Here is a 24,174-nt window from a genome sequence, read left to right on the forward strand (position 1 = left end):
CCATTGTGAGCTGGCTCCAGCACATCACTGGATATAAATTACATCTGATATACATTGATTGAGACCCTACTGTGTGTGAGTCACTGTCCTAGGTGCTGAAGGCACCACAGTGAACCAAACAGGCAAAGCTCCTGCCCTAAAAAAGTGTAGAGTAGGAGAGACAGATGGTAAACAAACAAGCTGGTCAGTAAACATGTGACATACCTTCAAAGAGCTATGAGTGGAAAATGAGGCAGAGTAAGAGGGTGAGTTGTGACAAGGTGGGGGCAGGAGTGTTCTTCTGTACAGCGGACAGAGAGGCCCTCTCTGAGGGGTGTCATGAGAGCACAGGTTCAGTGAAGGAATGAGTCCAAAGGAGAAAATGAGCATAGAGTTGGTGAGGTGGCAGTGGGAAGGTTGCCTGGGGGGTTTTATTTTGCCTGTTTCCAAAGGGCCAAGATGTGGGAAGCCTTGGGTTATCATCTAAGACCCAGACGTATTTCTGGTGATTCATGTTCCAATGAAGCATTCTAGCCCTAAATTTAGGCAAGGGTCAAGACTGGGTGGGTGGCCCACAACTCTCTCTCTTATCCAAGTACAAAGGCTCTCTTTTGAGATGTGTGATATCCTAGTTTTTATTCTTGTGTCTACCATGCCTCCAGCTCCCTGTTTCTTCATGGAGATCAGCTCCTGATTGCCACATCCCGCTTACATTCAGACTTATGCCCCCTGCCTGGGATGGCGCTCTATGGGGAAGGATTTGTTCACTGCTGATTTCCCATCTCCCAGGAAACTGCTTGATCCCTTGCCTCCCCGCCTACCCCCGGTTAACATTCAGTAAATATTGAATTAATTAACACAAGAAGATGCAAGCATCTAATTAGTTCATTAAGACTTCCACTGAGGTCTGGGCTAAGCTGTTACCTCACACCCTAAACATGTCAATGGAGAAGGAAATGGCAACCCACTCCAGTATTCTTGGCTGGAGAATTCCATGGACAGAGGAGCCTGGCAGGCTATAGTCCATGGTGTCACAAAGAGTCTGACACCACTGAGAGACTAACACACTACGTACATTTAAAAACCCTCTTCCTGCCAGTCTTCCTCACTGTTCAGCACCTACAGAGTTGCCTGGGAACAGGTTCTCATAAACCATTCAGCCAATTATTAAGTGGTTGAGAGCATGGATCTTGTTTTATTCCTATTGACTTTAATTTTTGTTCTAAATTACTTTTCTTTTATTCCTCCTTCTTTCATTATAGATAGGGCATTCTATTGATTTTTTTTCTTCAATTGTGTGTGCAGGGAGGTAAAATTATCTATGAATTTAATTTCAACACAGCAAAAGAGGCATTACAATCTGTTGTTCTATGAAGGGGTTGCTGGAACTGACAGGTGTGAGAATTCCTGGGCTGGACAGAATGAGTCTTGGCTACTTTCCAGTTACTAACAGGCCTTGAGGGGTCACCTTGAGCATCTCTGAGGCTGTAAGAGAACATGGGCAGCCTGAGGGCAGCTTGCAGGACCTTAGGAAAGGCCACTGGGGTCTTCAATGAGACCCGCATCTGGAACAAAGGCAGGCATTCCTTTCCGGGCATCCCCAGTGAGCATGAGTTGAAATCAAGAGCAAGAACTGTTTCCTTTCTGGTGCTTTTAGAACCTGTGCAATGATTCAGAGTGTGGGGGTTTAAAGTGTTTCTCACTTCACGCCACATTTGATGTTCAGCACACAAAGAAAGTACAAAGTCAGAGAGGTGATCCGAGAAGTGAGAGTCCCTTCCTGGTGGGAGCAAAGTCTTGCTGGGTTTAAACACAAATCAGTGTGCTCTATGCTAATAATGAGATTGGGAAATGTATTGACACTGGAGGTGTTTTAAGTGTGAAGATAAAACAGACAGTTCTTTTCATCTATTTATTGGTGACAAGTCTCCCAGCTCGAGATTTTGTTGTTCTATTTTTTTTCCACGCTGATTTCTAAGGTAAAGAATTTCACAGCAGGACTTAATCTTCAAAAATAGGTAACTGGCAGCTCAGGTTTGAGAAAATGATACTAAGGACTGTCACCACAATAATCATTGGCGCTATCCCTCGCACCCTGCCATCGAGGCTGGAATGGTCATTTCCGTGTGAACTAGGAAACCAGGCTCATGGAGGTCAATGGATTTGCCTAAGACCAGCCTTCTGGTAAGGGGCAGCCCAGGGCTCAAACATATGCTTTCTGGCTCTAAGATTTTTGACAGGGATTTAATAATGGAAGGCAAGAACCATACTGTACAAATCAGAGCTCTAAGAAACAAAACCGATATATGTTTTTCAAGAGAACATATTCTAAGGAATTAGCTCACATGTTTATGGAGGTTTGGCAAACCCCAAACCTGTAGGTTAGGCTGACACGCTCGAAACTCAAGGAAGGGTTGCAGGTTGAGTCCAGTGGTCGTGTACTGGCAGAATTTCGTCTCACTCAGGGGAGGTTAGTCTTTGTTCCAGTCAGGCCTTCAACTGATTGGGTGAGGCAAATCCACATTATGGAAAGTAATCTGCTTTAATCGAAGTCCACCGATTTCAGTGTTGACCTCATTCAACCACCTTCACAGAAACATCCAGAATAATGTTTGACCAAATATCTGGGCACTGAGGCCCAGCCAAGTTGACACTCTAAATCAACCATCACAGATACATTCATTTTAAAATATATTTCTTAATGATGGCAAGTGCAGTCCACATTCAATATATAAATATGAAAATTGCAAAAAATAAATAAAAAAGAAAGAAATGTTAATCCTACCAGGGCCTACTGGGATGGATCCTCCTTATTATCGTATAAAACAGTATAAAAATGTATTTTCATACCCACAAATGATATCATTTCACAATAATGTTTGGCAATGTACTTTTTTTTTTTTAATTTAGCAAGAGTCTATGAATTTTTCCCCAGGTTAATAAATATTTTTCTCCACCCTGATTTTTAAAGACAGCACAGCAGTTCTGTCTCATGATGGCTGTAGTGAATGGCTTCTCCTTCTGCTCAGCATCTTTTCTCCTTTTTGTCTGATGACAGTATTTGGTTCAGGTGGTGCTGTCTTACACTTGATCCAAAGGATAGACAAGAGTTGTAAATATCAAGAAAGAGCGTTTTCTTCTCTTTAGGTTTATAGGCTGGCACAAGATGGGTCCAGGACTGCTGGTGGTCATTTTTATCAATACTTGGACTTGATCCTAAGAGCGACGCTAGTCTAGAGGAAAGCAGAGAAATGAAGAAAAACAAAGAGTACATTGTTTGAACACCTGGATCCAACTGTGCCTGAAGCTATTCTCCTTTATTTTTCAGCTCTGGGAGCTCATAAATTCCTCCTATTTTTGCTCAAGTCAGTAGTTAGAGTCTATCACTTTCCTGGAAAGAGTTCAGAGGCCTGTCTGATATGGTATCACTCAATTTACGTGCACCAGTAGGTGACTGTGTGATTTTTTTTCTGATAATTTACCCATGATGGGCAAGGTGTTGCAGAGAGGTTTGGAGATTGCAAGATGATTTAGATATAATCTCTCATCTCAAGGAGCCTGCGATCCAGTAATTGAGCCCAAGTGCATTTTTGTCATCTACAGGGATATAATCCCAATGGCTTGTAGGAATCAGGACAACTTCCTAAAGGGATAAACATTTGATAGTGATCTTGAGAGAAAGGGAGAAAGGGTTTAAGATTCCTTTTCAGGATCTGAAATGTCCTACATGGCCTAGTTTTGAACCACATATTCATGTACATATGGATGGCCTGGGATCTTATTAAAATGCAAGTTATAATTCAGTAGGTCTGGGGAGGGGACAAGTGCCTGCATTTATAATGAGTTAGAAGGTGAGGTCCGCAGGCTGACCTCTGAGGAGGGAAGGTATGTCTCTCACCCATTCCTCCAGCTCATCTCACACCAGCCTGTACATGACCCCTCTGCCCAGCTCCTTTGTGTCCTGGGAGTATACCCAGCTCTGACCGGCCTCAAGGCTTGCCACCCGCTGGACCCTTTGCCTGGATTGTGCTTTCCTTCAGTGTAGGGCTCCTTTCCGATCTCTGCTCACATGTCTGGTCTCCGCTCACGTGGCCACACAGTGCTTCCCCAGCGCTCCTGATTTTTGAGCTTGTCTCCCATCATGGTGAAGGCAGAAAATGATACTCACCAGACTAAAGGATGAGGGAAACATCAAGGAGCTCTGTATCTCTCACATCTGTGATCTGTTCTTGGCACATGGCCTGGAAGCTTTCTTAGCAGCTACCAGAATCTGCAATTATCAAGTTGATTTTTTCACTATCTGCCTTTTCCAATAGAAGGAAAGCCCTGGAAGGCAGAACCTCGTTCATCTCGATCACTGCTCCTTCCTTCACGGTGCTGGACATGTGGTAGGTGCTCAGCGAGCAGGAAGGACATTTCTGGCAAAGGGAAGACCATGAGCAAAGATGGGGATAAAATGAGTAGCTCAGTTTAGCTGGAGCCTGAGCAGTTCCGCTTGAGGAACATCCCTCTGGCTGGTAGGGAGGAAGAGAGAGAGAAGAGGGGCTGGGAATGGGACACAGAAAATTGCCAGAAAGCTCTTAAGGCAATTCAGGTGAAAGTGGAGGTGCTGGGGGGAAGGGAGGAATGAAATAGACAGATGTGAAGGCAGGTGAGGACTGGGCGTGGGAGACTGATGAGAAACCCAACACTTGGTGATTGCGTGGGGGCGAGGGACCAGGGGTGCGCAACTGGCAAGGGTGATCAGAGATGAAGAGGTTAAAGTGAGTGAAATTAGAGTCATTTCTTGGTTCGCTGATTCTAGTTTGGAGGACAGATGGAGTTATATAACCTGAAGTTCCACACTTAATGAAGGTGTCAGCCTGCGGTACTGACAGCACTGGCAGGAGGTGCGTCACCGCCTTGTTCTGAATGTCAGGGTCTACAATCTAGAATGGGGCTGATGTGCGTACCCTGTAGGACAGTTGCGAGGTTTGGAAACAGCACACGTGGGTGAGTGTTCATGGGAGGATGCAGGGGAGTGAGAGTCGTGCTGCGCCGGCTGGAACCCCTCCAGGACAGAAGCATTTATTTCCCCAGTTGCTGGGCACCTTGGAGGCTTATGGGTGACAGAGAGCCCTGACTCCCCCAGGGTCACCCACATCCAGGGATGGGCTGATGTTGGGGTACAAAGGCCCAGCTCCCTGCCAAGTGGGGACAAGTCTGAAGCACCAGCCTAGCACCAGAGCTCTCGGGGGTGAGCTAAGGCTACGTTGTGATGGCGCCGAAGCCCTACCTCTCCCTCTTATCTAGTCCTGCATCCTTGCATGCACCAACAGGACAGGTTTTGTTCCCAAAGACACTCCCCAGTAAATTTCCTGTACGTAAATCTCCATCTCTGAGTCTACTTCTGGGGGACCCAGAGTGCAACAGAGAGTATTACCTTGGCACAATGATCTTAAGCCACCTGAGTATCAGGTGTTACTAGCTGGCCAGAATCTTAGGCACTATTCTGTGAAGTTTCAGACACTGAGCAGGAAAGTGATGTTCTGAAGGCCTGACCTGTCAAGCTGCTTCTCAGGCAGGTCAGAAATTTTGTGTTGTGGACCTTTTCTTAATGTTTAGAAATGCATAAAACAAATGCATCATATTGCAAAGTAAACCAATTTTATGGAAACACAGTTATCAAACTGTTATCAAAATAGACTATGACTATCAATATATGGCATAGCAGTATAGAAGGTATTGTGATAGAGTAATATAGTTAACAAAAAACCTATTAGTGGGTTTAATAATCTAAAAAAACAGGGAGTGTTGGTATCTCAAGATGTATATAGCAGCTGCCATGTGATATGGAAAGATCTGACTTCTGTTGGTGAGAAGTTACAGGGCTTGCAAATACCGAGGTCAACAAAAGTCAAGATGTCATTCCCCCCAACCCACAACCATGGGCCTCCTGAATTCTATTCATGGAAGCCCAGGGTGTTTATGGATCTCAGGTTTTAAAAAAGCCTTGGTATTCTGTAATCTACTTAAAGATGCTTAGTTCTAGATGGTGCAGGCAGGTAGGGATTCACAGTCCTAGGGAGACATAACACTTGATCAGAAGGGTCACACCTCAAGATACTTGCTACATCTCCCCTGTTTTCAGTATCTCTGGCCAAGCTCAGGTGTCTTACTAATTAGCACAGAGAATAGCAAAAGAGGGGTTTTACTAGTGAAATTTGTGGCCAACAACCTAACAGATGTTAGAAATGGGCTTTCGTTAGTAAAATTAGTGGTATTCAAGATTAGGGGATTGGCTGAAGTGACACTCTCCCTGCTTGATGATTGAGGTAGAGGAGTCAAATGAGGCTCACCCTACACCTTCAGAGATGGTGCCTGTGTCTGGGCATGGGGTTGCAGGTTATGTGGTTGCTAAGCATAGGAATAGCAGGATCCTGCCTCTGAAACCTTGTCATCTAATTCTCAAGACAATGTTCCCCGTAACATGCGAGCAGATCAGTTAAGAAGTTGGAGAGCTGGAACTTTACCAAGTTTACAATTACAAGGTATAAGCGGTTTGTTAACTGCATGCCTGTTAAAGGTAAAGTCTGTGATGGAATTGGACCTGAAGTTCACTTTCAATGTAACTGTAGTAAGGTTGTAAGAGAAGAAGTTAACCCTTGCCCACTTCAGATATTCTGGAAATTCTTACAGCTATCAAAAAGAACCCAAAGGATGACTGTGCATAATTATATGGGCTTGGGTAGGTTTCCAACAATGACACTTAAATTTTCAGGAGTTTTGTCCAGCTAAAATCAGGGTAAAATACCCACCTGCCAAGGCAGGTAAATGTAAGAGATGTGGGCTCGATCCCTGGATTGGGAAGATCCCTTGGAGGAGGGCATGGCAACCTATTCCAGTATTCTTGCCTGGAGAATCCCATGGACAGAGAAGCCTGGCAGACTACCGTCCATAGCGTTGCAAAGAGTTGGACACAACTGAAGCGACTTTGCCTGCCTGCAAAATCTACAGCATCACAAGTACTTTACAAGAGACAGGTTTAGGACACAGATGGAAGACCAATCAGAACAAAGTGGGTGGAGCTTTGAATTAATTACCCAATAGATGTTTAGATAATTAGCCTGCAGGGGATGAGAGTAGGTCAGAGCTTTACCTAATGGCCCCAGAGAGAGGGTCTATTTGACTTGGCTGCTCCCCTGTGCAGCTAATGTGAACAAGTCTTGCTTTGTTGGGATGATTCCAGTCTTAGCAAACAGCCAGCAGGGCTCCCCTAAATGCTCCTCCAGAGAGAAATGAATCCTGAAAAGGGAGGGTCGGGGAGAGCTGAATGAGAGAGTGCTGTGTCTGCTCTCCTAGCTGTGTCGGGCTGCACTGGGGATGAAGAAAAATATCTTTCAGTCTCTTACTAGAAAAGGACTCAAGGTTTTTATCAGGAATGGTTTGTAATCCAAACTAACCCTTTCTTTTTACCAATAATACTTTTGTATAAAATCAAATAGCAATCACAAGACCGGGTGAAAGACAACAATATGCTAAAGCACCTGTAAGCTGGAAGGAAAGGGAAGCAGGAGAGAGATGAGTAGGAATTCAGCCCACATCACCTCAATAAACATTCTGCTCATCCTCAAACATAAACTGTAGACCAACAAACTCATCCAGCCAACCATCCACTCACTCAATGAGTGATTTTTACCACCTACGTTGCCCCGGTTCCTGTGCTAGGTGCTGGGGGCATATAAAGAGCAGGAGAACTAAGGTCTCATAGATCTTAGACTCGGGGGAGAGACAAACAACAGACACATATTAGCAAGCGTGCGTGCACGCGTCTGTGCTCAGTGGTGTTTGACTCTGTGCAAACTCATGGACTGTAGCGCTAGAATGCAGCTATACATCACAGGCTAATACAGAAATTAGCCTGTAAGTCTAATCATAATAAATGTTAAGGAGGAAAATGGAGGATAACATGAGAATATAAAATAAGAGGAGAGGTGGCATCTAACTAAGCTTGGAAGATCAGGGAAGACCTCCCTGAGGAGGTGACATTTAAGCTGAGGCCTGAAGATTGAATCAAACATCAGGATTGGCTCCTAGCTGGTGAAGGGCGTCTGTGTGTGTGTGTTGAGCATTCTTTGTAGAACTCGTGCAAAACCCTTAAAGTGGATGGTAGCCTGGCCAAGCTCAAGAAGTAGAGAGTAGGCAGAGTGACTGAAGTGGGACATAAGGCAGAATGGCAGGGGAAGAGGCAGGGAGTGTGCTGGGATACAGATTAGAATTAGATACAGCTGTCCCTGGGGCTCACCATCAAGTGGGGAGGATGTGTGTTAGTAGGTGAGTCATAGCGAAATAGAGATATCTGTCAGGGGACTGAAGGACTTTAGAAAACAGTAAGACTGGTACTGCCTAGAGGAGTCAGGGAAGGCTGCCCAGAGGAGGTGATGTTTGACTTGGGTCTAAATGGTTGCATAGGAGTTTGTTAAGCCAAAAGAAGGGCAGAGAGGAAAGCATGTACAAAGGCCAGGTGAGCAGTCAGAGTGACTAGAGTGTAGACTGTGGTATAGGAAATAAAAGGAAATAATCTAAGACTTACAATAAAAACTGAGGGCCAAGGATATTTATTATTTTTCTTTTAATTTCAGTTCAAATGTGAATTTATTCTGCCTGGTAGACACATTCATCTACATTTTTTCTAATTTTAAACACTAACATTTTGCCATCAGTTTTGTTTTCTGAGCTCATAAGTGGATTCAATTCTTGTTCTTGGTTGGGCTGAATCTTTTCAATGACCCCAAGCTAAGGCCTCTGCAAATATCTTTAAAGTAGTTATATTCTTGCAAATTTATTCTACACTATCCAGCCCTGGAGTTGGTGATATTTACATAACTCAGATGTCTGAGCTGGAGGCCATGACACTGATTAAGCTTTGAGGAATTTACATTTTTCTATTTGGAGACTTACTGAAGCACAGAGATGATTCTTCTGTATTCTTAGAATTCTCTCATTACACATATACACTTCATTGCCTAGATCTATCTGGGGGCTTCTTATTTCTGGAATAGTCACTATTCCTACCCATTTTCCAATCCATCAACAATATACCTGGTCTACCATTTCTCATCAATATAGTCATGTATTTGTTTTGGTTGACTATTAATAGTGGAACTATACCCGTAATTCAATGGACATGAGTTTGAACAAGCTCTGGGAGATAGTGAAGGACAGGGAAGCCTGGCATCCTGCAGTCCATGGGATCTCAAAGAGTCAGACACGACTGAACGACTGAACAAAAACAAATACCCATAATTAACTAATAGTATACTAGTTAATGGGGAGGAGGATTTGTGGTGTTCCAAATTCTGCGGTGTTAATACTCCCATCATACTAGTTCCAAGCTACCTATTTTTAACGACTGGCTCACAAAATTCCTGAAAATTTAACGATTTTCACCACTGGAACTGTGCAACCTTTGTTAGTTTACTTAATGTCTTCAGATTTGTTTTCTAGTCTACAGAGTGAAATAATATCAATAATAGTAACTATGGCCTTGGGTGGTTATGAATATTAAATAAGTTGATGCATTGAAAGCACTGGCCAAAGTACCCGTATATGTAATAGAATGTGAATTCAACAAGTACTTGTTGAGACTATTGTTTCAGTTCACAAGTACTTGATCATTATTTAATGAGTTAAGCCCAAATAAACAAAGTATGCCCTCCAGAGCTTCTATTAAGTTGAGGATTTCTACAGATTGCCAGAGAGGTGGGTCATGTATTGCTGTTTTGCTGCCTGTGAGTTTTTATCAATAGGTCAAGTTTTATTCACTTCTGTTTAGCAAAATATAGTTCTGCAAGTGCTTCAACAATGTCTTGCTAGTGTATTGTTGGACTTTCATGACTCTGTCTCTTAAATAACAAAGCTTTCGGCTCTTCATGATTCAAAAGAATGTCCTTTATGATTTTCTCTTTAATACCCATAAAGGACTGAATTATACCCTATTCCTTCATGTATTTCAGAGGGAACGGAAATTAACTTGCCTGCTTTGTGCCACTAATAATATAGTACACAGTGCTGTCAAAACAGCTTCATAGATTAGCAACACTACCTGCGAATGCCCTGCCGACTTCCAGAAGTTATATTAATGGGCAGCTGCAGAAAATCTGGCAGAAGGAGCATCTGAGATAATGGTTTTGGTGAGAGCTTCTGGAAAGGCTTTTGTGATCCTCAAAGAAAAACAGACTAGAGGGTGTAATAATCTTTCATTTTATAATAAAGTGTCAGGATGTGTCTGGCTACACATTATAGGATACCTAACGATGGCTGTAGCAATAAAGACATTTAATTATCTCATAACAAGATGTCTAGCAATAGGCAGTTCCAGGTTTGTGCAATAGCTCCGGATGACTTCCTCTCTCCCCTCTGTCATCCTCAGTATGCTGTCTTTGTTCTTAGGCTTGATGCCTCACGGTTGCAAGATGGCTGCTGCAGCTCCAAGCGTCTTGTCCTTAACACCAGCATGTTCAAGGCAAGAAGAGGGGAGTGGCTGGTGTTAAGGAGCTTTCCTCTCAGCTTTTCTCAGAAGCCCCCAAGCTGACTTCTCCTTGAAGCTCATTGGCCAGAACTCAGGTATGTGGCCATGCCTAACAGTATAGAAGGATGGAAAGACAATACCTGGCAAAGTGCAGTGGGTCACCATATTGGTTTAGCCCAATCATGGTTAATTGCTTGGGGCTTGGGGAGGAGTCCTCAGTCCCTGAATTCAAGAGCTCTTTACCATCTACCAGAGCAAAATTTAACTTCCAAGTTCTGTTAGCAAGAGATGGGGGTGGGGAGGAAGTATAGCAGTATATGCCACCCATAATAAGTAAATGTCCCATGTGTGACCCTCGTATGTTAAATGTGACTTTGTGAGGAAGCAGAGGTTGAGCAGTGGGCAGCTGATTCTGTCTGCCTGATTTTGCTTCCTCCTTCTGATGACCAACCCTTGATTTGCCTTTGGCGAACTGCCTCTTTCCAGCTCCTGGAATATTTTTTTCTAATTGAAGTTGATGTACAATGTTGTGTTAGTTTCTGCTGTGCAGCAAAGTGATTTAGTCATACATATATATTCATTCTTTTTTAGGACATTCTTTTCTATTATGGTTTACCATTGGATATTGAGTATAGGGGCTTCCCAGATGGCACCAGTAGTAAAGAACCTGCCTGCCCGTGCAGGAGACGTCAGAGACGTGGGTTCAGTCCCTGGGTCGGGAAGATCCCCTGGCAGAGGGCATGGCAACCCACCCCAGTATTCTTCCCTGGAGAATCCCATGGGCAGAGGAGCCTTTCTGGCTACAGTCCATGGGGTCACAAAGAGTCAGACACAACTGAAGTGATTTAGCACACACATACACATTGAATATACTCTGTGCCACACAGTAGGACTTTGCTGTTTATCCATTCTCTATATGTGAAAGCTTATATCTGCTACCCCGAACTCCACCCCATCCTTCCTCCACTCCCCTGCCCGTTGGCAGTCACCAGCCTGTTGTCTATGTCCCTGACTCTGTTCCTGTTTCACACACAGGCTCATTTGTGCTGTATTTTAGAATCCACACGAGAGCGATATCATATGGGATTTGTCTTTCTCTTTCTGACTTCCTTCATCCCGTATGATAATCTGCAGTTGCATCCATGACGCTGCAAATGGCATTATTGCGTTCGTAAGGCAGCATGGGCATTCCCAGGCTGTCCAGTGGTTAGAATTCTGTGCTTTCACTGCCCGGGCCTGGGTTCAGTCTCTGGTCTGGGAGCAGAAGATCCTACAAACCCTACCCTTCTGTAGGTTAGAAGTCGGACATGAGACACGCGTCCCACTGAGCAGAATCAAGATGTGGGCAGGGCTGTGTTCCTTCTGGAACCTCTAAAGAAGAGTAGTTCCCTTGCCTTTTCCAGCTGCTAGAGGCAGCCCGCTTTCCTCGGGTTGTGATCTCCTTCTTCCAAGGGAGCAACGGCGGGTCAGGTTCTTCTCATGTCTCATCACTCTGACCTTGATTCCATCGTCAGTCTCCTTTTCTGACACCAGCTCTTTGGCCTTCCTGCTCCCAATGTAAACGGTTCCATTCGGCCTCCCTGAATAACCCCCCTATTTCAAGCTCAGCCAATTAAGCTTAATTCCATCGGCAACTTCAACTTTAATGCCCCTTGTCATGTAACATAACATAGTCACAAGTTACAGAACATATGCACAGGTTCTGGGCACCTTTGGGAATCTATTATTCCATGCCATGTCATCAAGGCTCTTTTTGTTTTAATGTTTAAATGAGATAGTACATGTATATGGTATCCAGTAAGGGCTCAATAAATGTTGGTTATCATTTCTGTTTCTCCAGTACCTAGCACATAGCAGATTTTTAAAAAACTTTAATTGCTTTACAATGTTATGTTGGTTTCTGCCATACAATAGCGTGCATCAGCCATACGCAGACATATGTCCCCTCGCTCTTGAACCTCCCTCCCACCCCCACCTAATCCCACCTCTCTAGGTTGTCACAGAGCACTGGGTCATGGCGGGTTCTTGTCAGAGCCTGAACTTCTCTTACTGAGACATGGGATCTATGTCCCCTCTCTTGAATCTGGGCTGCAAGATTGCTCAACCAGTAGAATATGGTGGAAGCGACCCTGTGCCAGTTTGGAGGCCTTGGTCTTAAGAAACTAGCAGCTTCTGCTTCCTGTCTCTTGGGGCTGTGCTGTGTTTAGTCACTCAGTCGTGTCTGACTCTTTGCAACCCCATGGATTGTAGCCTGCCAGGTTCCTCTGTCTGTGGAATTCTGCAGGCAAGAATACTGGAGTGGGTTGCCATGCCCTCCTCCAGGGGATCTTCCCTACCTGGGATCGAACCCAGGTCTCCTGCATTGTAGGCAGAGACTTTACTGTCTGAGCCACCAGGGAAGCCCGTCTCTCTGGACACCAGTTCTCAAATCCCAGCCAGCGGGCCGTGAGGACGCCCAGGAAGAGGACCTGACAGCCAACACCAAGCCAACAACCACGGGAGGCAGCCGGCTTAGAAGTGGACGGTCCAGCCCTGGTGGAGCCGCCCCAGTGACCCTGAGTGGATGCTGTGACGTGCTGCCCAGCTGAGTCCCACTCAGATTGCATCTTTGTGAACAAATGAAAGGATCATTGCTGTTTAAGCCACTAAGTTGGGGGTGATTGGTTATGTAGCAACAGATAAAAATATAAGGCTCAGAAATTATTCAGGGAATAACTCAGTAAATAAGCCATCAGGATTCAAGGAGAAGAAGCAATCTGCTCTCTTTAGAATTCTTACACGTTTCACCCACAGATCATTTTAAAGCTTATGAAGCATCTTCACAAAGGGATAAGGGATGACATCTTGACAAATGACTAACGCCCTGGCTGCATTTGTACCTTGTAACAATCAATCGAAAAACATTCAAGAAAGGCCACTTCATTCTGAATGGTTGAACCGGATGGAGGTATTGACTGAGCGAATTCTCTGAGTTCGCTCTGCTGTAGTATCTATCCTCACCCCCGCCTCCACCCCGAGGCCAAATCTTGAACTGGGAGCTGGAATTGGGTTCCCAGGATGGGAGGATCATTTCCCACCCAGTTTGGGCATCACACAGGGTGACATTCTCATTCAGGTGCAAGCCAAGGTTCGATTACACCCCTGACAACTCGACTGAGGGGAGAGCACAGAAGAGCTTTCAAAGGAAAAAGGCATTAAGAATGCAACATCAAGATCTTGATTTATAACATTCGCAGCTACCTGTCAGTCTCCTTGGATACGCCTCTCAATTACTGGGTACGGTTTCAGTTAGGAATTCTGCTCACATACTGGGGTTGGTATAGCTGCATAATTAAACGAAAAAGAGCCACCCGAGGAAGCTGGGGAAAGATGATTGCCTTCAGATGGATGGCCAGGGAGGAAGCCTAGGACCTCCAAGCAAACTGTGGCTCTTTGCCACTTCTTCCCACCAGAGTGGAAGGTGTTTTGCTGACTGCAGAAAGCAGGGGTTTATCAGAACTTCCTCTGACCTTTATTTGTTTATTTTAAACTTTTTATTTTGTATTGGGGTATAGCCGATTAATAAACAATATTGTGATAGTTTCAGGTGAACAGTGAAGGGAGTCAGCCATACATATACATGTATCCATTCTCCCCCAAACTCCCCTCCCATCCAGGCTGCCTCATAACATTGAGCAGAGTTCCTTGTGCCACACAGTAGGTCCTTGTTGGTTATGTGTGTGCCCAGTTGCTTTAGTTGTGTCCAACTCTTTGTGATGCTATGGACTGTAGCCTGCCAGGCTCCTTCTGTCCATGGGATTCTCCAGGCAAGAATGCTGGAATGGGTTGCTGTGCTCTCCTCCAGGGAATCTTCCCAACCCAGGGACTGAACCCGCTTCTCCTGCAACTCCTGCATAGCAAGCAGATTCTTTACTACTGAGCCACCAGAGAAGCCCGTCCTTGTTGGTTATCCATTTTAAATATAGCAGTGTGTGCATGTCCATCCCAGACTCCCCAACTATTAATATCCTTCCCACTCATCCTTCCCCTCGGCAACCCTAAGTTCATTCTCTAAGTCTGTGAGTCTCTTTCTGTTTTGTAAGTAAGTTCATTGGTATCATTTCTTTTTAGACTCCACATATAAGGGAGGTCATATGACATTTTTCTTTCTCTGTCGTACTTACTGATTGCATGTCCTAGGTCCAATGCACTAGCTTACTGATCCATATATGCCCACCCTGAGTCTGCATGAGGCTGACTCAACTGCTCACCAATGCAGGGCTTGATCACTGTAGTAGGTTGAATAGCGTCCCCCAAAATTCAAGTTCACCCAGGACCTCAAATTGTGTTCTTCTTAGACATAGGATCTTTGCAGATATAACTGGAGAAGATGAGATCTTACTGGATCAGGGTGGGCTCCAAATCCAATGACTGGCATCCTAATAAGAGGAGAGGATACAGAAAGAAGACTCTGTGAAGTCAGAGGCTGCGATTAGAGGGGTACAGCTACAAGCCAAGGACACTAAGGACTGCTGGCAGCCCCCTGAAGTGAAGAGAGAGCCTGGGAACAGCCTCCCCCCGGGAGCCTCTGGAAGGGACCAGCCCTGACCACACCTGGACTTCAGACTCCAGCCTCGCGAACTGTGAGAGAATGAATTTCCGTTGTTTTAAGCCTCCCAATTTGTGGCACTTTACTGAGGCAACCCTAGCAAATTAACACAATGGTCAAGGACAGTAATGTACGGGGCAGAATCCAGGGCAAGAGATGGCGCGGGAGACAGAGCCAAGAAAGTCTTGGTCCTTTCCCCACTCGCCAGAAAAACGAGTCACTTTTGGGATTGGAGGAGGAGCCAGGAACACGACCCCCGTGGAGCTCATTTACTCAGAGATAAGAAGCGAGATGAGACAAGTCTCCCCCAACACTGCCACCAATAGCCATCACCCCAGTGGAGCGAAGCCTTAATGCAGTCTTCGTTCTGACTCAACTAGAGTCCTTACCTAGTGAACTTTCATTGTTTGCTCTTTCTCTACTCCTCAGAAAAATAAGCAAGCTTATCTCAAGTACTTAATCAAAACATAACCATGGCCTGGGAGCAGAGTGGTGGTCATAACAACACGTGGATGTTTTTATTCACAGATTCACATGTACACTGTTGGTCTCAAGAACAGTGACCACAGCTGTTCAAAATGGCATAGGTTCCAGGGGCTCAAATTACTCGGGCAGGAAAAACCACTAATAAAGGCTGTATTTTCAACTTCTGGTCTGGGTATGACTTTGCAAATAAGAACATGCAATCAAGCAGAACATATATATATTTACCTTGAAAATTGTAGTTAATCAAATTTCACTTCTGTCTAAGCCAGTCTGGGGACGGAACCCAGCCCAGATGACACAAAGCAGAGAGGAGGATCCTGGTATCATTGCCTGAGGCCTGGAACAAGCTATGCCTGAATCTGTCACTGCCTAATGCCATTAAAAAAAGAAAAAAAAGGGCAGCAGTAAAGAAGACTGAGTTAATCACAATCCTCAGATCATGGCACTTTATGCAAAATCTCCTAATATTTCTTTATTTCCAGTAACTTACTATGTATTCCTTTTCCCCATCCCTTCCCATGGGCAACCATTATGATGTAACACGTAACTTTGTGTTTGTATGCTTTGGGGGGTTGCTCTGGGTCTTTGTTGCTGCAAAGGTTTTCCTCTAGTTGTGGCAAGTGGGGGCTACTCTCCGGTTGTGGTGCTCGGGCTTCTCCCTGTGGGGGCTGCTCTTGTCATAGAGCACAGGCCCCAGGGGCTTCAGTACTGACGGCTCCCAGGCTCTAGAGTACAGGCCCAGGAGCTGTGGTGCACAAACTTGATTGCTTCTTGGCAATGTGGAATTTTCCTGGATCAGGGATCAAACCTGGGTCTCCTCCCCTGGCAGGCAGATTGTCTACCACTGAGCCACCAGGGCATATTACTATATTTTATATATCCATTCCCCTGCCACAGAATACACGGCATGAACCTGCAGTATGTTTCCCTCGATAGAGCCAAATAAGAATGTCCATGGGTCATAACACTTGCATTGGGGTTGCTGGTCTGGGAGCGCTTTGTTTGACTAAGTTGCTGATTTCTCTGGGTAATATCCCAGTCTACACTCCCAACAGTAGTGTCTAAGGGTTCCTCCAGATGTTCGACTCTTTGTGACGCCTGGACTGTGGCCCGCCAGGCTCCTCTGTCCATGGGATTTCCCAGGCAAGAATACTGGAGTGTTGCCATTTTCTTCTCCAGGGGATCTTCCTGACCCAGGGACTGAATCTGAGTCTCCTACACTGGCAGGTGTGTTTTTTACCACTGAGTTCTGCCAGCATTTGGCATTTTCCAGCTTTCTAGTTTCTGCCAGTCAGGTAATTTTAAGATAATGGTAAAGGTTATTAAAATCAGCATTTCTCTGATTACTAGTGATTTTGAGCATCTCTTCATATAGCTGTAAGTATTTTGAGTCATCCCTTCTACAAACTACCTTCCATAAACTCGTTCAACTGCCTGTTCATGTTCTTGCTCAGTTCCTCTTGTTGATTTGCAAGGGTTTCTTCTGTTTTATAATGAGCAACACTTGGTGGTTTTAGAAATTGAAATATTTCCCTCTGCCTTTCATCTGTCCATGAATTTTGCCCAGAGTGTCCTTTGTGGACCAGAAATCCTTCATTTGAAGGTCATCGTGGTAGGTAGACATCTAAAGATGTCCCCACGCCAGTTTATGTCTGACGCAGGATATAGCATGCTTGGGGCTGGTGCATGGGGATGACCCACAGAGATGTTATGGGGAGGGAGGTGGGAGGGGGGTGCATGTTTGGGAACACATGTAAGAATTAAAGATTTTAAAATTAAAAAAATTAAAAACTAAAAAAAAAAAAAGATGTCCCCACAAGATGTCCCATCCCTGATTATCCAATCAAGCACTAACTGAGATACTACAGTGCAGGGAATTTGCAGATGTAATTAAGGTTTTGGGCTGCCATAGTCCATTCTGGCTGCTCCAACAAAAACCAGAGACTGGATGGCTTATAAAGTTCTGCTTTGCTTTAAACAAAAATGTATTTCTCACAGTTCTGAAGATCAAGGTGTTGGCAGATTCAGTGTTTGATTCAGAGATGGCACCTTCTAGCTGTAACCTCATGTGAAAGAAGAAGCAAGGGAGCTCTGTGGGGCCTCTTTCATAAGGACACTCATCCCATCCAGGAAGCTCTGACCTCATGGCCGAATCATCCTGTGATAGCCCTGCCTCCTAACACCTTCGCCTTGGGGCTTAGGTTTCCACATGTGAATTTTAAAGGACACAAACATTCAGAACTCAAAATAGGGAGATTATCCTAGATTATATGGATGTGCCCAAGCTAAATACCCGAGTCCTTAAAAGCAGACAATTCTCTGGCTGACATCAGTGAGATGCAGGCGGAGAAACTAAGGAGAAAGGAGGTCAGAAAGATTGGAATTGGAGAAGAACTTGATTGCATCCTACTGGCTTGAGAAAGAGAAGGAAGCCAGGAACCCAGGAATGGGTGTGGCCTCAGGAAGCTGAGCAGGCCCCCTGGGCTGATGGCTAGCAGGCAAACGGGATTGAAGTAGTGGGGAGCTCAGACCCACAGTTGCATGGGACTCAGCTCTGCCCGCATCCTGAATGAGCCTACATGTGGCTTCTCTTCCAGAGCTTCTGGGAAAGAGTCCAGGCCGGCCTGTGGGGCTAAGTTCCCAGCTGAGCCCACTGCACTGGGGACCTAGAGAACCGTGAGATAATTAGTGAATGTTGTTTGAAGTAAAAAAAAAATTGTAGTAATTCATTATGGTGGCAATAGAAAACCAGTATAGTAATCTTAGGGCTTCCCCTATGATCAGTTGGTAAAGAATTCACCGGCAATGCAGGAGACCCCGGTTCGATTTCTGAGTCGGGAAGATCCCCTGGAGGAGGGCATGGCAACCCAGTACAGTATTCTTGCCTGGAGAATTCCCGTGGACAGAGAAGCCTGCTGGGCTACAGTCCATGGGATCGCAAAGTGTCCGACGTGACTGAACAACTAACCACAGCGCTGCATAGTAATCATATATATGTCTTCAGCTTTAAGATATATGCCTGCTTTTATTTATTTTAAAATGTTAATTTATTTTTACTTATGTATTTGGCTGTGAACTAGTCTTAGTTTCGGCATGTGAACTCTTGGTTACCACGTGTGGGATCTATTTCCCCAGCTATAGATAGAATCCGGGCCCCCGCGTTGAGCGTGCGGGGTCTTAGCCACTGGACCACCATGGATGTCTCCTGTACCTGTTTTTCACTGCACGAAACAGGGCACTCAAAGCTGGTGTCCCGGGACAACCCAGAGGGATGGGATGAGGAGGGAGATGGGAAGGGGATTTGGGGTGGGGGACACAGGTACACCTGCGGGTGATTCATGTCAATGTATGGCAAAAAATACCACAATATTGTAGAATAATTAGCCTCCAATGAAAATAAATAAATTAATTTTTAAAAGTTTGTTCTAAACTATATGTGTGCAGTGTTTCCAGTGGGGTGAATTGGAGGTTGATCACCTCCAAAAGGATGAAAAGCAGTTTTCGGGTTGGGAAAGGGTGAAAGGAATTTAAACTCCTTTTATATATAAGGCGACTAAACTACCACCACCATATATATATATAGCACAGAGAAACGTACAATATATAAACAGAAAATCAGTATAACTTTGGTATTAAAATTTCCCTGGGGTGAGGGTGTGGGGTTCCATTGGGGGGCAGGATTGTCTAAAAAGACTCCTTAAGAGGTGAAAATAGAAAAAGGTTGAAAAACATCAACCCATGTCACAATGATATTCTACAGTTTAAAACATTAACTTTATAGTTCTATTTTATATATCGAAGTCTTTATGTAAAATCTTACTGAGTTCCTCTACAAAAAATCCATATGGATTTTTATTGGGATTGCATTGAATTGATAGGTTAATTTGGGCAGAACTGACAATTTTATAGTATTAAATCATCCCACCAAGAACATATTAAATACAAAGTCACTTCACTTATTTGGATCATCTTCTGTATTCTTTACCAGAGTTTGAAAGTTTTCTCCAGAGAGGCCTTGTGTATTCCTTGGTGAATTGTTCTGAAGACACTTTAAAATATCTGTGACTATTATGAATAGTGTGGTATTTTCACTTCTGTATTTATTCAAATATAAAATGCTATAAATGTAAGATGAATTCCAATTTCAAAGGCATTAAAATGTGGAAAAAATATGCCTTAAACTTACTTTTTCCTACTGATGTATTGCCGATGTAGAGAACTGCTATTGATTTTTATGAGCTAATCTTGTACCTGGCAATACTGCTTATAAATTCTAATATTTTGTCTCTTGATCCTGTTGGTGTTTCTCAGTAAATGATGACACTTTTAGCTCTTACCTTCCAATTTCTACACCATTTCTTTCTTTCTTTATAGACTTGGCTATGACCTATAGTACTGTGTAATCATTAGTGGGATAGTCAACTGTGAATTTTCAGTTTATGGGCTGGTCAGCTATTTTTCTTAAGTCAGTACACCTGGGTTTTCTGAAATTTACAATCCAATAATCCTAACTAATATGAACTAACTTCTTCAAGGATATCGAGTGTGGAACTATACAGCCAGTTCTTCATGGAATCCAAATTTTTTAGTCATCTGTCTTCTCTGCTGCACCTGGGAGAAATGTAGTGGCTTAATCCCACCTTGGTTTGTGGATAAAGGCAACTTCTCTTAGAAAGGGGTGTGGGCAGGAAGTGAATAGTTGGTGGGCTTAGTAGAGTGATAATAATAATTAGGATAATTACAAAGATGATGATTCTTCCACCTATATGACTTTAAGTTTTGAAAGTAATCCTTTATCATATTTGATGCTCATAATAGTCCTATGAAGTTGGGTAGGAAAAGTATCATTATCTTCCTTTTCCATGAAGAAAGGAGAGCTTTCTTTTCTGTCTTTTTTTTGGCTGTGTTGGGTCTTGGTTGCAGCACACGGCAGCTGGTGTGGTGCGCCAGCTTAGTTGCCCTGCGACAGATGGGATCTTAGTTCCCCTACCAGGGATCGAACCCATGTCCTCTACATTGGAAGGCAGATTTTTATTTTCTGCTTGGGTCCACGGGTAGCTTTTTGGGAACTGGCTGAAGTGGCAGGGGGTGGGGGGTGAGGGGCAGAGGGCAATGAGGTAGAAGGGTCCCTGGATCATGCAGAGCTGTGGTGCTGGAGCTGCTTATGTAAGACAGCCTGCAAAGCATGGCTCAGATAAAGAACTAGAAGTAAGCAAATTCACAGTGTCAGAAAGAGTATTGCTGTGAATGGAGAAGGAGGTCTAGTGTGGTCGTTCAGAACTAAGACTTTGAACCCAGGTTGGTGAGAGACCATGACTGGAAAAAACCCCACATCATATTTAAAATTTTGTGTCTGCATTGTGCTAGTATTTGCAATAGAGGAGTTGGAGGGGGTAACCTTGTTTGAAAAATTTTAAAGGTCTTTCAGTCCCTCTGTCAGTGGGGATTCCACCAGAGAAGCTGAATCAGTAAAATTCATTTATATATATATATATTTATATATATATAAACACACATATATATTCTATATGATATATTAATATTATACTATGTAATACATATTATATGTGAAGTACATATTACATATCTTTATATATGTCTAAAATCTTTCCTACTGATTGTAAATAAATGGAGAGAGATTGATTACAAGGAATTGGCCTAGGCAATTGTGGGAACTGTTTCAGTTCAGTTCAGTTCAGTCGCTCAGTTGTGTCCAACTCTTTGCTGTTTAGACGAGTCTGAAATCCATGTGGAAGGCCATGATGAAGAGCAGGCAGAATTCTTGGCCATGAGCTGAAGCTGCTGTTCACAGGCAAAATTCTGAGGCTCAGAAAAGCCTCAGTTCTGCTCTGAAAGCCTTTCAACTGATTGAATCTGGCTCATTCAGCTTATCTAGGATAATCTTCCTCTCTTAAAGTAAACAGATTATAGACTTTAATCACGTTTATAAAATACTTTTACAGCAACACCAAGATGAGTGTAGGATTGAATAACTGGGAACAATAACCTAACCAAGTCGGCGCGTGAAGCTCACCACCCAAGCCCCTATGGAAACACACAACAGAGCCATGTTCATCCTCTGAGTCCATTCTCACTGGAATCCATTGGCTCCAGATAGGGAAGGTTATAGAAAGCTAAAGAGTTTTGCCTTGCATGAAAGGGAGGTAGTAGCAGGTTGATGGCATCAGTTTCTTCCTCCCAAACGACCTCTCCCAATCTTCCTTACTTGCTGCTGACTGCAGGAGCAAACAAGCTGTGCAGGCATAAGAGTAATCTGAGAGAAATATTAAAACTTAAAAAAAGGACTGTCTGATTCATTTGGCTGTGTTCCAGAAACTGATACAACATTGTGAAGCAACTACATGCCAATAAAAAATAAATAAATAATTTCAAATGATAACAAAATAGATCACCGCCACCACCCACAAAAGAAAAAATGTATTTGCTTAAAAATAAAGGAGTGTCCACCCCCTGGCCTCAGCTCCCCACTCTCTCTTTGGTGTCCTTGTCAACCCTCGAGAATTTATGATGCCCTTGTATTTTCTTTTTTTTAAAAATATATTATTTATTTTTGGCTGTGCTGGGTCTCCGTTGCACTTTTCTCTAGCTGTGGTGAGCAGAGGCTTCTCTCTGGCTGCAACGCCAGGCTTCTCATTGCGGTGACTCTGTTTGTTGTGGAGCACAAGCTCCAGGGCGTGTGGTTGCGGCCCCATGGCTCTAGAGCACAGGTTCAGTAGCTGTGGCACAGGCCTAGGTGCTCCACGGCGTCTGGGATCTTCCCGAACCAGGGATCAAAGCTGTGTCTCCTGCATTGGCAGGCGTATTCTTTACCACTGAGCCACCAGGGGACCTCTGCCCTTCCGTTTTTTTGTTTGTGTTTTACAGACTCTTCTGAGGGTTATATGGTGAGTTTCAAAAGGTAAGGTGTGAAGCAGAAGAGGAGAGTGCTAGGGCCAGGTTGGTGGGCAGTCCTGATACAGTGAACGAGGGAGGGTGACAGGAGGGCCCTGACACTGGAGGTCAGTGATGAGAAAGCACAGTCTTCTGAGACATCACGCAGTGCTATTCAATTAAGGGACACAAGTGATGCTATTCTTCACCGTGAAAATCAGTCATGAATTGGTTCCCACAAGCTGGTGACTCCCAAGGTCATGTTCCACCATGTCAATGTGATAGGCAACTCGCGAGAGCGGGAATGGCCTGGCCCACTGAGAAGACGATGAACCACAGGCTGCGGCCGCTGGATGAGGAAAGAACTGGTCATTTTTAATGGCAATTGGAATCTCAAACAGTGTAAAGTTTTGGAGAAAGAGTCACATTCAGGCACAGAAAGCAAATTATCTAGCAGCAAAACTTAATGCCCAGAGAAGGAAAGGCCACACAGTTGGTGAAAACCTAATAATAGCAGTGAAGTTTTAGTGAGTAAAACGCCAGGACGAGACACAGGATGAGGAATTAGAAAGGTTCTTCTCTCAAAGAGCATGATAAATCAACACACCGATGTCATGTCACAGGATACTGAAGAAGTTTATGTAATAAACTAAAAAATAATAGCTTCTCCATCCAGAGAAAATGACAGTAGATTTCGCCAATACATGTCATGGTGTAGCATTGGTAAAATTTATAAACGAGGACATATAAGAATACTTTTTATGGTGGAAAGAGTTGCTCCAAATAAGTAAAGGCCAACATGTACTTTTTTATTAAGGTATTTTTGCATTACTTTAATTTTTCATTATTAATGTGTAATGGTCTTACACTAAATTGCATAACTTGATGAGTTTTGACATATTTGTTCACCTGTGAAATCATTACCTCAATCAAGACAATGAATGTACTCATTAACCCCAAAGTTTCCTCATGCCTCTGTGTAATCCATTTCTCTCTACTCCTGTGTCCAGGTAAAAATATTGGTCTTACTGCTACTATAGTTTGTATTTTCAGAATTTAATATAATGCAATCAATGCAGTATGTATTTTTTGTGTCTGGTCTTTTACTTGACAGAATTATTTTAAGATACCACAGAATCATCCTGTTGTGTGTATCTGTAATTTGTTTCTTTTTATTGTTGAATTGTGTTTCATGGTATGGATATACCATAGTTTATCCATTCACCTGTAGATAGACATTTGATTTTGTTTCTTTTGACAAAGTTGATAACATTCATGTAATTGTTTATGTAAACATAGACTTTCATTTCTTCTGAGTAAACACTTAGAAGTGGAATGACTGGTTCGTATGATTGGTATATGTATAATTTTATAAGTAACTACCAAACTGTTTTATAAAGTGGTTGTACCATAGTATATATACCACCTGTAGACTATGGGAGTTCCGGTTGCTCTGTATCTTCATCAGTATTTGATATGGCCATTCCTTTTTTGTTGCTGTTGTTATTTAATTAATTAATTTTAATTAAAAGATAATTACTTTACAATATTTTGATGGTTTTTTGCCATACATTGATATGAATCAGCCATGGGTGCACATGTGACCCCCCATCCTGAACCCCATTTTTACATCATTTTTACATCAGTTCCTGGATTCCAGTTCCCAGCAGGTGATATGAAGAGAACCAGATGACACTGGCACGTGCAGCAATGTGTTACA

The 24,174-nt window shown here is 43.6% G+C and overlaps 1 long non-coding RNA gene across 1 annotated transcript in view; it reads left to right on the plus strand.

Annotated features, from left to right (window-relative positions):
* LOC106502121 overlaps positions 1 to 15,808 on the plus strand; it is a 31,773-nt gene extending 15,965 nt beyond the window's left edge. Inside the window, exons 2-3 of the long non-coding RNA XR_001295713.2 lie at positions 10,411 to 10,584; positions 14,827 to 15,808. This is a non-coding gene — a long non-coding RNA (uncharacterized LOC106502121). The remainder of the gene's footprint in view (positions 1 to 10,410; positions 10,585 to 14,826) is intronic.

This window comes from Capra hircus, chromosome 5 (genome assembly GCF_001704415.2).
Source record: "Capra hircus breed San Clemente chromosome 5, ASM170441v1, whole genome shotgun sequence".
Lineage (NCBI taxonomy): Eukaryota > Metazoa > Chordata > Mammalia > Artiodactyla > Bovidae > Capra > Capra hircus.